This window comes from Uloborus diversus, unplaced genomic scaffold (genome assembly GCF_026930045.1).
Source record: "Uloborus diversus isolate 005 unplaced genomic scaffold, Udiv.v.3.1 scaffold_11, whole genome shotgun sequence".
NCBI classification, from domain to species: Eukaryota; Metazoa; Arthropoda; class Arachnida; order Araneae; family Uloboridae; genus Uloborus; species Uloborus diversus.
Window position 1 is genome coordinate 3,460,975 of NW_026557765.1, and position 17,443 is coordinate 3,478,417.

The 17,443-nt window shown below is 35.1% G+C and overlaps 1 protein-coding gene across 1 annotated transcript in view; it reads right to left on the minus strand.

Moving 5' to 3' along the window:
- LOC129232160 (metalloprotease TIKI1-like) overlaps positions 1–15,629 on the minus strand; it is a 530,425-nt gene extending 514,796 nt beyond the window's left edge. Inside the window, exon 1 of the mRNA XM_054866401.1 lies at positions 15,572–15,629. The gene's annotated coding sequence lies outside the window, so the exon portion shown is untranslated. The remainder of the gene's footprint in view (positions 1–15,571) is intronic.
- Positions 15,630–17,443: the final 1,814 nt, after the last annotated feature.

The following is a 17,443-nucleotide window of genomic DNA, read 5'->3' on the forward strand; positions in this document are numbered from 1 at the left end:
GTCACAAAGGCAAAATAAAACACTTACAAGCTGAGGTTGGAATGAGATCTATAACAAATGTTGATCAAAACTCAAAAAGGGAAAAAAACGAAAATATTCGTATGAAGAATAAATTAAAGGTACATCAAGTAGTTTTGTACGACAGTAGATGCCCTACCTTGGTTTGAAAATAAACAGATAACCGGGAGATAGAAAGAAATGACATTTATCCACCATTCAGGCTAAAAATAAAGATAATACATATACAGGTAGTTATCAAAATAATAGAAACACTTGAGATTTAAAAGAATTCTTTATTTGTATGGTGTAGGACCACCTTTGACATGTAATACAGCTTGGATTCGCCGAGAAATTGATTCCTAAAAGTGTTGAATAGTGTTCAGAGGAATTTTGTGCCATTCTTCATGGAGATATTTTGAAAGCTCTGGGAGAGACGTTAGTGGAGGGTATCCATTACTCGAAAATAGACCATAACGGCTCAATTATAATAAGGTCAGGTGACAGTGCTGGCCAAGGCAGATGTTTAAACTCACCCTCGTGTTCATCAAACCACGATTGGACACGTCTCGCTGCATGAATTGGAGCATTATCAGCTTTGAAAACTCCATCTCCTTCAGGAAACAAAGTTTGCATCATATGATGGATCTGGTCAGCTGAAATGTGTCTATACTTCTCCCCAGTGATCCTTCTTTTTAGGGTTACGACTGGTCCAGCGAAAGCCCACGACTTGACTGCCCATATCATGATAGATCCTTGTCCATGCTTGACCGTTGGAGGGAGAGAATCACGATCATACGCTTGTGTTGGTGTCTTCCAAACTCGTGCCCGTCCTGTAGTAGAAAAAGTGCTAAAGACGTTTTGTCAAACCATGTTACTCTCTTCCACTTATCCCCAGTGATCCTTCTTTTTAGGGTTACGACTGGTCCAGCGAAAACCCACGACTTGACTGCCCATATCATGACAGATCCTAGTCCATGCTTGACCGTTGGAAGGAGAGAATCACGATCATACGCTTGTGTTGGTGTCTTCCAAACTCGTGCCCGTCCTGTAGTAGAAAAAGTGCTAAAGACGTTTTGTCAAACCATGTTACTCTCTTCCACTTATCCCCAGTGATCCTTCTTTTTAGGGTTACGACTGGTCCAGCGAAAACCCACGACTTGACTGCCCATATCATGACAGATCCTAGTCCATGCTTGACCGTTGGAAGGAGAGAATCACGATCATACGCTTGTGTTGGTGTCTTCCAAACTCGTGCCCGTCCTGTAGTAGAAAAAGTGCTAAAGACGTTTTGTCAAACCATGTTACTCTCTTCCACTTATCCCCAGTGATCCTTCTTTTTAGGGTTACGACTGGTCCAGCGAAAACCCACGACTTGACTGCCCATATCATGACAGATCCTAGTCCATGCTTGACCGTTGGAGGGAGAGAATCACGATCATACGCTTGTGTTGGTGTCTTCCAAACTCGTGCCCGTCCTGTAGTAGAAAAAGTGCTAAAGACGTTTTGTCAAACCATGTTACTCTCTTCCACTTATCCCCAGTGATCCTTCTTTTTAGGGTTACGACTGGTCCAGCGAAAACCCACGACTTGACTGCCCATATCATGACAGATCCTAGTCCATGCTTGACCGTTGGAAGGAGAGAATCACGATCATACGCTTGTGTTGGTGTCTTCCAAACTCGTGCCCGTCCTGTAGTAGAAAAAGTGCTAAAGACGTTTTGTCAAACCATGTTACTCTCTTCCACTTATCCCCAGTGATCCTTCTTTTTAGGGTTACGACTGGTCCAGCGAAAACCCACGACTTGACTGCCCATATCATGACAGATCCTAGTCCATGCTTGACCGTTGGAAGGAGAGAATCACGATCATACGCTTGTGTTGGTGTCTTCCAAACTCGTGCCCGTCCTGTAGTAGAAAAAGTGCTAAAGACGTTTTGTCAAACCATGTTACTCTCTTCCACTTATCCCCAGTGATCCTTCTTTTTAGGGTTACGACTGGTCCAGCGAAAACCCACGACTTGACTGCCCATATCATGACAGATCCTAGTCCATGCTTGACCGTTGGAAGGAGAGAATCACGATCATACGCTTGTGTTGGTGTCTTCCAAACTCGTGCCCGTCCTGTAGTAGAAAAAGTGCTAAAGACGTTTTGTCAAACCATGTTACTCTCTTCCACTTATCCCCAGTGATCCTTCTTTTTAGGGTTACGACTGGTCCAGCGAAAACCCACGACTTGACTGCCCATATCATGACAGATCCTAGTCCATGCTTGACCGTTGGAAGGAGAGAATCACGATCATACGCTTGTGTTGGTGTCTTCCAAACTCGTGCCCGTCCTGTAGTAGAAAAAGTGCTAAAGACGTTTTGTCAAACCATGTTACTCTCTTCCACTTATCCCCAGTGATCCTTCTTTTTAGGGTTACGACTGGTCCAGCGAAAACCCACGACTTGACTGCCCATATCATGACAGATCCTAGTCCATGCTTGACCGTTGGAAGGAGAGAATCACGATCATACGCTTGTGTTGGTGTCTTCCAAACTCGTGCCCGTCCTGTAGTAGAAAAAGTGCTAAAGACGTTTTGTCAAACCATGTTACTCTCTTCCACTTATCCCCAGTGATCCTTCTTTTTAGGGTTACGACTGGTCCAGCGAAAACCCACGACTTGACTGCCCATATCATGACAGATCCTAGTCCATGCTTGACCGTTGGAAGGAGAGAATCACGATCATACGCTTGTGTTGGTGTCTTCCAAATCTGTGCCCGTCCTGTAGTAGAAAAAGTGCTAAAGACGTTTTGTCAGACCATGTTACTCTCTTCCACTCATCAATCAACCAGGATTTGTGAGTGTGGCACCACTGTATACGACGTTTAGCATTAACATTTGTGACAAGTGTTTTAGGAATCGCTATTCTTCCATAAATGTTCGGTTTATAAAGGTGCCTTCTAACTGTAATCACTCACACTGGTGAAACCAGTGGTGATTTCGTTCTGTGGTCACTTTTGCTGCTGTTGTTCGCTTTTTGGACCTTACAATCCGCTTCAAAACAAGTTGACCTCTTTCATTAAGCTTCTCTTTCCGCCCACTGTTTTGCTTTACCGAGCTTGTCTTACCGCACTGTGTGTATGCTGTCATGACTTTAGATACTGCACCTCTAGAAACGCCAAAAAGTTGAGATGTTTCAGCTACACTTGCTCCAGCTAGAGGCGCTCCAAAAATTTGATCTCTTTTAAAATTTGAGAGGTCCGACATTTCGCGCGCTTGAAAAAAATCCAAGATTTCCAGAACTTCAATTAAGCCACCACACACAACCAGAAAACATTCATTGCTCTTTATTAAAAAAAATCAGACACCTAGTTTTATTCTTTATTGCTTACGAAGCGCATTCAAAAAGGTCACTTTTATTCACAGGTGTTTTATTTATTTGATAACTACCTGTATATATCGGAGAAATTGACCTCTTTAACATGCATTAAGCAATGACATTTCGCTAAAACTATCTCTGTGTCGAGTACGCTACCCTTGTGACAAGGTTTGGTATTTTGAAATACGAGACGAAATATATTTTAGAGAGCGTATGTGAAAAATAATTTAGGAAGTGTATGTGTACACAGTTAAAAAATCTAATATTAAGTGAAAAATGAATATTTAAAATGTTATTTTTAGGTTTTAAAATTCGTACCATTAAATCAAACGTAATTTTGAACTTTATGTTTAAACAGAACCCTTTACAAAGGCCGTTATACTTTTTCGCAACAAGGAGTAAATAGTCCTCTGTAAAAATACTTTACTATACATTTTCAAAATGATATGCCACAATTTGGATAACTTTCCGATACATAAAATGAACCCCGTTCATTTTTAAACTATCTTTTTGAATCTTTAAGGGCAGTTGTGTAACATGTATCATCAAAATTTCATGTTATTTAAGACATTAGAATCGTAATAATTAGTAAAAAAAAAAAATTCTGGTTAAAAATACATTGGTTCTTTTTTTTTCTGATTAAACCTAAAATTTCAATGTCTCCCCTTTAGAGCTTATGGTCCTCTAAGGGTTAAAAGTAGCCTGGATGTTTTTCTTAAAAAACTTATTCTGCTTTTGAGAAAGAAATTCAATTTCATAAAGAAACGCATCTTTCCATTGAAACAGAATCATGTTCGTAATATTTATCCTTACGTTTTTCTACTGGCACTGAATCCCTTTTAGTAACTTTTTTTTCCTTCACACTTTTTCGAGTTTCTTTTTTTTTTTTATTCTTTTGCGATCTGCCTCGTTATTCATTCACGCTGAATGCAGCCTCAGTTCCGATACATTCCAGATTCATCGATTTTAATACTGCGTCGATCGGTAGAAAAGAAAATCATACGCGTACAGTTTTGCTGCAAAAAAATGAAATGTCGATTTAAGTTCTTAACGCTTTTCCTCACTTACGATACCGAAAAATGATTTCCTTTCGCAGCAGCGTCTGTTGATACAACTATATTGAAAACATCGTGATAGTTATTATTTTACGACTAGAAAGTCGTCCGTCAAGATATAACGGATGAAAATTGCTTCTGCATTTGCACGAAGCAATTGATTGTTTGGTGATATTTTGATTGTTGAAAATTTAATTCTAACACCAGTGGACTAACCCTAAACTCCAGTAGATAGCATTAACTGTTGACTTTTTTTTTTTTTTTGTTTTTCATTCCCCTAAAATGACACAGTCTTACCAGTAAAACAGTTAAGTGACCGGATCGAGTTCAGCCTTGTCACAATAAAGCCTTTCCCTGTATGTTAAACATTACCAAAAAATATTATCAAATTATCATGCCGTGGCACGAGGTTCATTGTTGATGACACAGGAGCGTTACTCAATCTTTGGCTATTATATGTGATTGTATAGCATGTATGTGGGATTCGATGGGTTCTGATCTTGACACTGTCACTCAACGAACGATTCGCATTAACACTCATAATGAAATTTTAATTAATACTAGAACCTATGTACAACAGCTATTTACATTTATGAAATCAAATATCAATTCTACATCTACAACTACGGCATTTTCACAGCGAACTATTCGGACGGCCTTTTAGCGCGTCCGTCCATTCTCGTTTCCTTGGCTCTTTTTCCCGCTCGTCGCGTAGAGTCGTGGGATATGTTATGTCGTGGATACTCGGTGGCGCCGGCTCTTCCAGCCATCTCAAGGTAGTCTGAACGCCCCGGTCTGGACTCCTACATGTTTGTGTGATTTTATTATAGAAAAAGAACTTGGTCGGATAATGGATAATCCAACCAGTCAATGAAAACATCTCAACGAAACAAAAATTTGTATTTTCTTTCAAAACAAAGTTTCAAAACTGTTTTTTAGAAAAATACGGAGAGGGACATGGTTAGTTTCACCTTTTGTCTGTGGTCAAACAAGCTGATGTGTGCATCACATGACTTCCTTTTACTCCAATTTAAAGATAATAGTGCCTCGGAGTGCGCAAAGAAACACCTTACATATTTTCACCTCAAATTTGTTGCGAACCGAAGCAAAAAAAAAAAGTTTTATTCAGATGACTTTTTGCAATATTGGCAGTTTTAATGGGATTCAATGGTTAACTCTCTAAATATAGCTAAATTGAAACCAGATTAAAAAAAAAAAAAAAAAAAAAAAAAAAAAAAAAAAAACACGCCAAATTTGTCGCTAAGTTGACGAAAAAACTTGACGACACAAAAGCTTGGCGATATATTGCCAAGTGTTTGCCAAATTATAGCACCACTTGAGTTCATATTGAAATTAACAATGATTTCACTCCAAAAAGGTGTAAAAGACCCCCTTCGGAACATCCGAATGCAACCAAAAGAAAAAGTGCACAACTAGACCCCACTTGGAGTCTATGTACCAAATTTCAGCTTTCTAGGACTTACCGTTCTTGAGTTATGCGAAGTACTTACACACATACGCACATACATACGTACATACGGGCGTCACGAGAAAACTCGTTGTATTTAACTCAGGGATCGTCAAAATAGATTCTTCAGGTGTCTATACGTTCTTTGGCATGTATCCACGTGTGGTCGGGTTGAAAAAAAAATCAATATTCATTCGGGGGCGAGCAAAATGGAAATTAAGGCCGATTTTTGGGTGAAATTTTTTTCGCGAATACAATACTTCCTTTTTTGTAAAAGGAAGTAAAAAGGAATACTTCTGAGTTTCGGAGGGAGATACATCCGCACTTACATCCCCTGGATACGCCACTGAATAAGAAACAATCTCTTAATCTTGTGAATTAAAAAAAAAAAAAAGACTAGAAAATGTTGTGTTTGTCTACTAGTAAGACGTGCTCATTTGCTGAGTTGATGCACTAGTTTTCTCTTTAATTCCCTCAAAAAAAAAAAAAAAAAAAAGCTAAAATGGAACCATAAAAATCCTCTAAGTTGTAAAAAAGTGACTACAGATGGCAATAAAAATGCTTTTAATGTCATATACGAAACGCTGCAGTTTTAACGCTATTATGAGTTTCAGAAAATGAAATTGTGCTTAAGGGTTTATTTACTGCTCAAACTACCCCAAGTATAGTGAGAAAAAAACGTTGACAATTTTTAGCTCAGAAATGAATTTGCGCTTTTAGAAATAAAAAGGATGACGACTATGAGATTTTCAAAGTTATGGAACAGCACCCACATAAGCAAACAAAGCGTCATACGACACTTGTACGACACCTAGCATGTACGCTCTCATACATGAGTAAAATGTTAGTATAGTGACAGAAATTTGTACTTGAAATGTTTTTTTTTAACCATCCATACTTTTACTACATCCATACCTACCTCTTAAACTCATAAACTATGGCCTTTTCCCTATTGTTTTCATCAAGATATTTAATAGAACCGAACCGCGCTGATGCATTCCTTTTTTGAGTTGAATTACCTGAGTTTTATGGTGCATGCATAGGGCTGACGAGGAATATTGGAAACTAGGAGCCCGCCCTTTGAGAGGACCCAGCTCGCAAATGGAGACTAGTTTTACGGAAAGACCGAAACCTGACCCGGTGACCAAACTGACATGGGACCCGCCTTGGCTCTCGGCGGCACTGCGTGTCTCCTTTTTCCTAGATTTTTTTTTTTAAATATTCGGTGCGTTTTATCTGTTTGAAACTGTTCAGTATGCTGGCCTCGCTGTCGGGAATGATGTAATTTTTATCGAGGTTAATAGAAAGGTGCTGCCGGTGTGGGTGACATACAGGAATTAATTTATAATTTTAAATTATTGTTTAAGTGCTGCCAGAAACATGTCCACAACAGTCACAATTCATAAAAAAAAAATAATAAATAAAAGTTTGCGGGAGCGCATTTAGAAAGAAAACTTCAATATAAACGAGAAAGAGATAGGATCAAGCGCATAACGCGCAAATCATTACCAACTAGAAGTTTTATTTAAAATTTCTCAACTATTTTTTGACTCAGATGGTCATTTTTTCCTTGCTCTACTTTTCTAAAAGCCCCCTTCTGCCCCTCAAAAGAATCTTTAGAGAGCAGAATACGTAACGTGTATACGTATGAACTCATCCGTACCATAGCATTGCAAGAGACCTAGGCTATGTGATGCACCGGTTGATTAGAATTTTGGGGACAATGCAGCCAACAACCTACTCAGAGGATTCAAATAATGCTATCAAATTAAAATTGAGATTATTATCAGTTAGTCTAATAGTAATTAGGATCATTACGGAATATCAACAATTTCTAATGACCAAACATTAGATTATTCCAAAAACAGAAAATTGAACAACTGAAAGAAGCTGAACTAAAAGTATAGCACAGAACTAAAAGGGAACAAAACCAAAATACAAATTACTTTCGTATCAGACGTATGACGAACAAAACAAAGTGAGACCAAAGATGATGGAAATTCTGGACAAATTAGATATCAAAATTTATCAGAGAGTTTTTAGAAGATTGTTGAAATTATTTGATATCGATCATAATAGTTAATTAGAACAGTACACAATATGAGTCAAAGGAGTGAGGGTTGTGGGCATGTCTTATGAAAAGACGAATTCGTAGAATTAAACTTACAAGCGATTAAAAGGAAAAAGAGTGACTACTGTTTTGAAAGTTCACTACATCCATCTGGTAGGGTAGAAAAACACGTTCTAATACAGGATAAGTTTCGTTAAGGATATTAAAATACTTCAGGCGGCTGTTGGACGGCATTCGATAAAGATAAGCCTTAAAAAAAGATGAAAAGCAAGTTGAAGTGAAAACGGAAAAGAACACGAGAGTCTACATTTTTTACTGGGTACTGGGCTCTGTTTGTATTGGCACAGTTGAAACGCGCAAGAATGAGGTAATAATTGCAATTATTTACTACAAACTGAAACAAAACATCACGAGAAATCCTACACTTGTATAATTTCAGATTCGACAAATTAAATATGATCGTTTTTTTTTTTATTTGAGCAATCACGATTGCATATTGTTCTCATTTGACTGTTTTTGGCGTCTTTTGATTTTTCCCACCGCCACCCTCCGCAAGATCACCATCGACGGGCTCCTCACGATGCTGCACCTATAGCGAAAGCCGTTTCCAGGTTGCGTCCATGTCCTACACACACGCGCATACATACACAACTACACACACACAAACACCTACACACACCTACACCTACACACATACACAAACACATACACACATACAAACACATAGACACACGCATACATACAGACACCCACACATACACACACAAAAACATACACACACACAACTACCCGCACATTCATGCCTGCACACAGACACAAACACATATGCCTACACACACATACACGTACCCCACCCCCACGCACACACATTCATACACACAACTACCCACACACTTATGCCAGCACACAGACACAAACACACATGCCTACACACACATACACATAACCCCTACACACAAACACATACCCCCACACACAAACACACACGCCTACATACGCACACTCGTGATTGCGAAAAACATAATTTGAATTCAAGGTGTCAAAATTCAAATTATTTTTTTTTAAATCATTATTATTATTTTTTTTTTTTTAATCCGCCTTCCTCTAAAAGCTTATTATTTAAAGGTTTTCTCGTAAAAAAAGTTCACATTGTGAATAACTCCCATATCTAGCGTACAAAGCCTCGTTGTAAATTATTAAGGGGTCACAATACCTTTCAAGCAATTTTTTTTCAATTTAAGTAAATTATATTTTTCGTTGAAACCATAACATGCTTACTTACTTTATAATCAATAATTTATTTTAAAAATTTTAAAATATTGCTTACTTTCTTTAAAAATTCAAAACATTTGGGAAAATTTCAATTTTTAAAAATCCCTAAGGCTTTTTTGTTTTTAAACTAATATAAAAAAAGCTTTTTGCTAAACGATCACAATCATCATTTCTAAAAATCTGTGCATTCATTTGCTTTTGTGTTTACTAGAAAACTTTCTGTAATCAATTACGTAAAAAATCGTAATTTTTTTCAAAAAAAAATTGGTTTTTAAAGGTATAACATGCTCTAAACATTTGAGTAATTTATAAAATGCTTATCCAATGCACAGTTTTGTTAAATATATTATCCCAATTGCAAGAAGTATTACTTTAAAGCTGTATCTTTAATAGAAAAAAATCCTTAGGGATTCTTATGACATGAAAACACAAAAAAAAAACGATCATCGAGAAAAATCAAGTTAAAGTTTTCTTTTTGCATAAGAACAAATAGCGAGCATGACCTAAAACCACTCATAACTTTTTCAATATTTGAACTAAAGCAATGAAATGTTTCCCCTGTGTTTGAACTAGTGTTTAGTTTCGAAATAAGCAATAAAAAAATTTTTTTTGATCGTTTGGTCATTTTTGAGGTATTGTAACCCCTTAACCAAATAAAAATGAAAATGTATTTTCGTAAAGGAAGAAAAATGAAAAATGGATATTTGGGGGAAACATGAACATCCAATTCATTATCGTCTGAGGGTCGGTAAATAAAATCAGAGCATTATGATTTAATTTTTGTAGTTTTGAATTGAATTTTTACGTCCAATTAATGCCATAAGATTCTTCCCAATATTCTTAACAAGCCTTAGCTTTTTTGATTCTCCAAACAACCATTAAAAGGAATATTTGTGGTCAAAGCTAAACAGTTCATTTTCCTTAATACGCTTTAAAAATACTTTCCGTCCTCAATTGTTGAGAATTTGATTGCCCTTAACCGTTATTGATGAGATACGGTGTTGTCTTTACATACGATCTATTTTTACAACGCATAGTCCAGCACCAGAAAAAAAAATTGATAGTCGCAGAGGTAATTGTTAGATGAAGTGTCGTGGAACACATACTCAACGATACATGAAAAGACATTTAAAACTGTTAACGATTTTGTGAATAGTATTAATAATTTTTTTTTAAAAATTGGATAATTTTGCGTGAAGATGGATTAAATTACGAGTGAAGTAAGTTTCTGCAACTGCAACTGTATTAAAATAAGAAGAATAATATTATAAAAGTAACGTTAATACAATAATGCCAATATAGTAAAAGTAATATTAATGTAATAATGATAAAAATAATAATAATAATTATTATTATTATTATTATAAGTTTAGTGCTTGCGAAAACTGAATAAATAAATTAATAAAAAGCCAATGGTTTATGTCAAGTAGGCAAACGGAGTCTGATTCCAAGCTTTTTTTGCTGTTTTATTGGAAAAATTGCCTTTTTTCTTCTTTTTGTTAAAAAAAAAAGAAAAAGAAAAAAGAAAAAAGCAGCCTAAATGCTTGTCCTCCTCATCCATTCCGTAACTCCCATTAGATATCCAACCATTGAAGGCCGTCGTTTCTTTCCGACCACTCATAGCCCTTAATGTATGACGCAATAGAAGTGGCAGCAAATGGCGAGAGCTCTCGACTCACTAAACGCTGTTTATGGCGGAAATAAACACATTAGTTTGTTTCTCTCCTTTCCCTTACTTTACTTATAAGATGAGAATTTTTCTCGATATGTTGTTTTCGCAATGCTACTAAGCTCGAACTTAATTCACGTTTTATTATTTTTTTATTTTTTAAACATTTGACTGTGGACCGTCCAGATCAGAGATTTTCATCCGGTGGTTCGCGGAGTGGCACCGGTCTGTAAAAAATAAATACCGGTCCTCAGAAATGTTTGCTCGTGCACGATTGAAAAAAAAATGAATAAACAAAGGAAAAGAAAAGAATAATAAAAAAAATTAATTTGAATTCTGAAATTTTGAATTCAAATTATGTTTTTCGCAATCACGAATTGAGACAGGACCCCACTCATTGGAGTTATTGTTTCTAGAAACGGCTCCTGCCCCCCCCCCCCCAAGCCTGCCTCTCCTCCTGGGCGGTTACGTGTGCATAGTTGTGTGTGTGCGTAGACCTGTGTGTATGCACATAGGCGTGTGTGAGGGTATGTGTGTGAAGTCGTATGTGTGAACGTGCGTGTGTGTAGGACATGGACGCCTCCGACTAGGAAAGTGGGTAGCTCAAAACCGGAGCAGCCGCGCCGCGCCACGCCACCAGCAGAGGACGGTGGGCGGTGGTGCTGCAAAGGCTTCTGGTCCAAGTTGAAAAAGGCACGGACACCAAAAACGGTCAAATGAGAACAATAAGCAATCGTGATTGCTCAAAAAAAAAAAGCCAAAATAATATCTTATCTGACATATTTTGCTTGACTATTGAGATTCATTTTTAAAATTGTTTATGATTTTTTTTCAAATTCTTAATTACTGATGCATAGTTATCGCAATATTTAGATATCCACTATCTTTACATGTAAATGTTTTGGGATAGTTCTTTAATATCAAGTAAGGTTTTATCAATTATATTTTTTATTTGTTTATTGATTTTGCAAGAAAGAAAAAAAAAAACTCTCACTTTACCGCTAACTTTTCCCACAACATCCCGCGAGTCAAAAGTTTATTAGTTATATTTAATTAATTTTTTTATGATAAAGAAAAAAACATTATAAAAAATAAAAAAGTAAAGGGGTGAGAGTTACAAGTATTTTTTTTTTTTTTTTTTTTTTTTGTGAAACAAAAATTGAGTAAAGAAGGAAAGCAAGAGCATCACCGGACCGGGAATTTTTAAAAAAATTGTTTGTCGGTCAACGGGTCAAAAAGTGTTGAGAAAACGCTGGTCTAAATGTCACTCCAGTTAGTAATATAATTTAGAGCAAAATGACTGATGAGCTGGCTTGTATTTTCAACCAAGCATTTTTTTTTTCTATTCAAAAGACTCCATTTCATGCAGCCTCATTTCGATTCAAGAACATGCGGCCATCGAGAAATTGTAAAAGAAACGAAATTTTCTTATTCCGCTCGCGTCCCCGACGAGATCCAATAAAATGTTCACTTCATAGAACTCATATCTGAATAATGCATTCAAAATCTAGATCCAGGGTCATATAAACTTATTGAAACCGATGCCACCGAGGAGGAATAGGACGTCGTTGGAAAGAAAATGGCGTCGATGCAGGCCTTATTTTTGGAATAGATTCCCAAAAACAGTGAATAGTTTAGAAACGGTTTTTGTTTAGTGCAGGAATTATGCTTTCAATTAGAGGTTGCCTTCTAATTACCGAAAATTCAACTGTCAAATAAAATACCACTAGGGATTGTTATAGCGAGAGAAAAAAGCATTTAAAACAATGTTTTTGAAATATATTTAAAATTCTGACCTGATTACAGCTATTTAATGTAAAAAGGGTAAAAACATCAAATACGGGCGGCTCTTTTTTTGTCACATACAAATAAATTGATTAAGAGAAAGAAAATAAATATACGCGACAAATAAAATTCAAGATTCTGGGACTTTAATTTAAAGCGAAAAACTACCGTGAATTTTAGTTTTGAAACATATCGGGTAAAGGTTTGTTTACACACCATGGCACAAATGATAGGGTACCGAAAAATAACTCTCGACAAAAAAGGATTTAAATACATAAAACTCTATTCGCTTCAAATAATATTAATTTTTTTTATACCAGCGGAGACGCTAGTATGAGCCTTTTTGAGGTATTTCGGACACCAAAACCTACTTTCCACCCTCTGATTATTTAAAGATGAACTTTCGCAATGAACACACACAGTACCGTTTTCGTTTTCTCTTTTACTCTACTCTGTTTCTCCATTCTGAAGTAGGGGACTGTGGGGCAAAGTGAAATAGCGGACGACAGTGAAATTGTGAAACACTTACTCCACTTTTAGTGGCACTTACCTAGTAATATATTAACTATGTAGTACCATATGTAGTCTATTTCAGTCAAGAAAGAATTATCTCAGAAAATCAAAACATACGATAATACAAGCAATTTTCTAAAAGTAATACTTAAATTGTAATATTTTAATGAAAGTGAAAAATTATTTTTATGTTATTAAATGATAAAATTCTTGTTTTTAACATTTTAAATAAAAATTGAACCTTTTAATATTCGACGCAGTATTTATTTAGTTAATATGTAGCATATTTGTATTTTTAATATTTTTCACAAATAGTTTAGAGCATGCGGACAAAGTGGATGGGGCAAAGTGAAATAGTTTATTTCGTTTGCTCATTCAATCATTTATTAAATCACTTACGTATTCATTTATCATTTAATAATTCTTTTAATTATTCATTCTTTCACTTATTTTCTTATTCATTCACTATTTTATTCAATCATTTATTTTTTCTCATGTATTAATTGATTAAATAAGTTATTAGTTTATTTTTTCATTCATAAAATTGTCCTTTTATTTACTCATTATTTTCTTCAAAAATATTTTTTCCCAATCAAGCAGAAAATATTTCAATCGAAAAATATTTCATTTTTCACTTTACCCCATGAAAAAAAGATATTTTTGCCCTTTTCTTTAAGGCGCAGTTTTACTGCCAAAAACAATAACAATAATATTTCAGCGCAAGTTTTATTACAAAATACAATGTTCTTTCTTTACATACTGTAATTTTCAAAACAAATTTCCATTTTTTTTTTCATTTTGAAAAAGCTCAGTCATCTTAACCATTTCACTTTGCCCCACATTCCCCTAAATATTTTCTCAGTATGTATTCGATTTCAAGTTTAAATAACGCATGTAGTTAAAAATGAAAATCAGTTTGGAGAAGCGCGCAATATGGGATATATCGAGCAGTACCCCCACTGTAATATCGAGCAAAATACGCGATATAGGGCGGGGAGCAGGTTTCTTTTTCTTCAGAGAAGTATTTAACGTTAACGCAGAATAAATTATAACTTTTAAAGCGATTATTTTCAACGAATAGGAACGGTGCAGTTCGATTACGGTAGCTCAGCAACAAATATCTTTTTCCTTCACAACTGTAGCTCTGACTACTGTTTCTGGTCACAACAGAAAGCATCAACTCTTACGCAACTTGTTCCGACATTTTTTTGCAGATGTTGACTGCGTATATATTAAAAATACATAGATACACCCTATTAGGAAGTACCGTCTAGTTGGATGACTTTACCTTCGGGTGGAATTAGATGTCTTTGATCTTTTTCTCATTAAAATAACGAAACGAAGTCATATTTTGTATCACCTTTTTCTACAAACAACTTTCCTTCAAGTAAATTTATGTAACATATCTTGTAGTAACAAGTGACACACATTAACTCTAAAAACTAGTCTCATTAATGTTTGACACCTACAAAAACTACTAGGCTACAGTATTTAATGTTATCATAAAACTTTGAAAAATAAATAAATAAAGATTTTACTTAGTAATGTTTCATTAGTGAAGACATCTACAACCATGGGTCAAGGATAGCTAAAAATCCATAAATTGATAGTGTTTTACAGAGTGGTTCGTATGACTCGATTAAGTTATTAGAGGGCCCTTTTGTAGCCATTGACTGGAACAGTTTAAGACATTTGGAGGCCCCTAATTGGTGGGAGCAATAGGCCACGGCCTTAGTTGACCTATTCAGTAATCAACCCCTGCTTCTATTTAAAAACTACTATTGCCTCGTACACTGTAAAAAAAAATCCGTAAAATTTACAGAAAAAAACTGTCAGCCAGGACGCCAGTTTTCTTCCGTTTATTTTACAGAAATCTTCCGTATTATTATTACTTATTCAAGCTGATTTATTATTTTATGAAGATTAAAAAATGAAACTATACTTTCATAAATCCATTTCAATATTTACTATACTACTACGAAATACATGTATACAAAGGTAAATTTCCGAATATGCCTCTGTAACAGATGACAAAAAAAAACATAATAATAAAATATTGATTAGAATGCAATGAAATGGAAGTTGCAAACGATTTAAGACTTACTCGCTTTAAATAAATATAAGATCAAAAACTCGAGCACGAGAACGAAAATCCAAACACGCGGGCGAAATTTCGAAGATTCGAAGAAAAACAAAGTATAACCGGTTCCAGATTCAAAAAAACAGAGAAATCCTGTATTTTATTACGAACAGTTTTTTTCTGTAAAAAATACGGATAACTTCTTCAAAATTTACAGTTTTTTTTTTACAGTGTAATGGTATTTGAATGTGCTCCAAAACAAGAATAATACTTTTGAATACAAAAAAAAAACTTACCTCATCACAGAAAGATGGTCTCTTGTAGGCCCAAGCTGGCAATGCGAAGTAAAACTGTAACATCTGAAAATGATAAAAGGTTCAAATTAGAAAAGTAATATTTTTACTTAAAAAAACAGTAAAAACATGTAATTTTATTAGTTTTCACAGATGAAACATTTCTCAGTTTAGCTATATTACAGTGGAAACTGGCAAGAGATAAATTTTTCCCTATAAAAGCAAAAGACGCGAGGGTTGCTATAGTCAAACGTTGGCGAAAGAATATGCTTTTCTTGATGCGTCGTTGGTTCTTACGAAGTTAAAATAAATTTTATCTGAAATCTCGCTCCAGACTCGTCGTTTATTTACAGACTTTGAAAGTCTAGATTTGTGGTGGGTGTTTACTGCTATCCTCATTTCCTACATATTTGATGTTTCTGACTCTTCCTCAGAACATCAGCAATTCTGAGACCGACTGTACAAAGTGAGAAGAAGACGTAAAAAGGATACTGTTGAACTATTGTTGACTGAGAGACACGACAGAAAAGCACTTTAATAGTTTTTAAAAAAAATGTTGCAAACTTAGAAATCTAGAATAATTAAGAAATATGTTCGCTATATTTAGTTTCGAGCATTTAACATTTTATTTAAATTTAGTATTATTAATTTAAACCAATTTATGTTGTTCTTTAAGTCTTTAATTATATATTTTTCGCCAACTAATTAAAGAGACTCAAAATTTGACAATATTTTCACAAAAATATAAGCAATTCGTTATAGGATTGAGCTAATAAACATATAGGATAAGTTTATTAAATATAACTCTTCTTCCCTATTCAGTACTCTGATTTAATCTACTTCTTTTTAAAAGCTTTCCATTTAAAAAGCTTCAAAAGATTTTAACCAAAATATTTGCTGTGCATGTAATTTATTACATAAAACATAAGTAACAATACTACAGCAATATGCAACTGAATCAAAAAATTTAATTAGGTTATATATATATTTTTGAAAAATTCTGTTCCACATTCTGAAAGTCACCAGAAATATTTTTTCAGCGAATAGAAAACACTATATATTGAATCTAAAGAATTCCTTACAATTCTTTAAAACATTGCAATTACTAAACTGTTTCCAAAAGTGTAGATTATTTTGTATTGGTCATCTTCTTTACTAATAATAAAGCAGAAAGTCTCTCTGTCCGGAGGATGTCTGGATGTCTGTAGGATGTCTGTAGGATGTCCGTAGGATGTCTGTGACGCGCATAGCGCTTAAACCGTTCGGCCGATTTTCATGAAATTTGGCACAAAGTTAGTATGTAGCATGGGGGTGTGCACCTCGAAGCGATTTTTCGAAAATTCGATGTGGTTCTTTTTTTATTCCAATTTTAAGAAAAAAAGTATCATAAATTACGAAATTATCGTAACGTGGAACCGTAACATGGGCACAAGCCAATTGGCGAGATACGAAATTATCATAACGTGGAACCGTAATGTCGGTACAAGCCAACTGGCGAGAAAATTCACAATACATTATTTGTAAATACAGGCGAACCAAAAGACCTTTTAATTTTTCTATTACGGGCGAAGCCGTGCGGTTACCACTAGTTATTTATAATGATTTAACTAATAAAAAAATTATGCACCAGTGATAGCTAAAATTTCAGTTGAAATCGTCCTTCGAAGAAAAGAAAAGTTGCCTTTAAGAGCCATTTTTCATAAACCTGTTACGTCAAAATGGCCGTGCACTTTACTTAAATTTGCATAGTTTTGGAACTTTCAAGACTTTTTTAACACAAAGCTCATTTTTATTCCTCCGAAAAGCCCCATGAGGTTAGGCATGAATTATTCATTCCGTAGTATATATTTAAAATTCACAATTGCTTTTATCCGT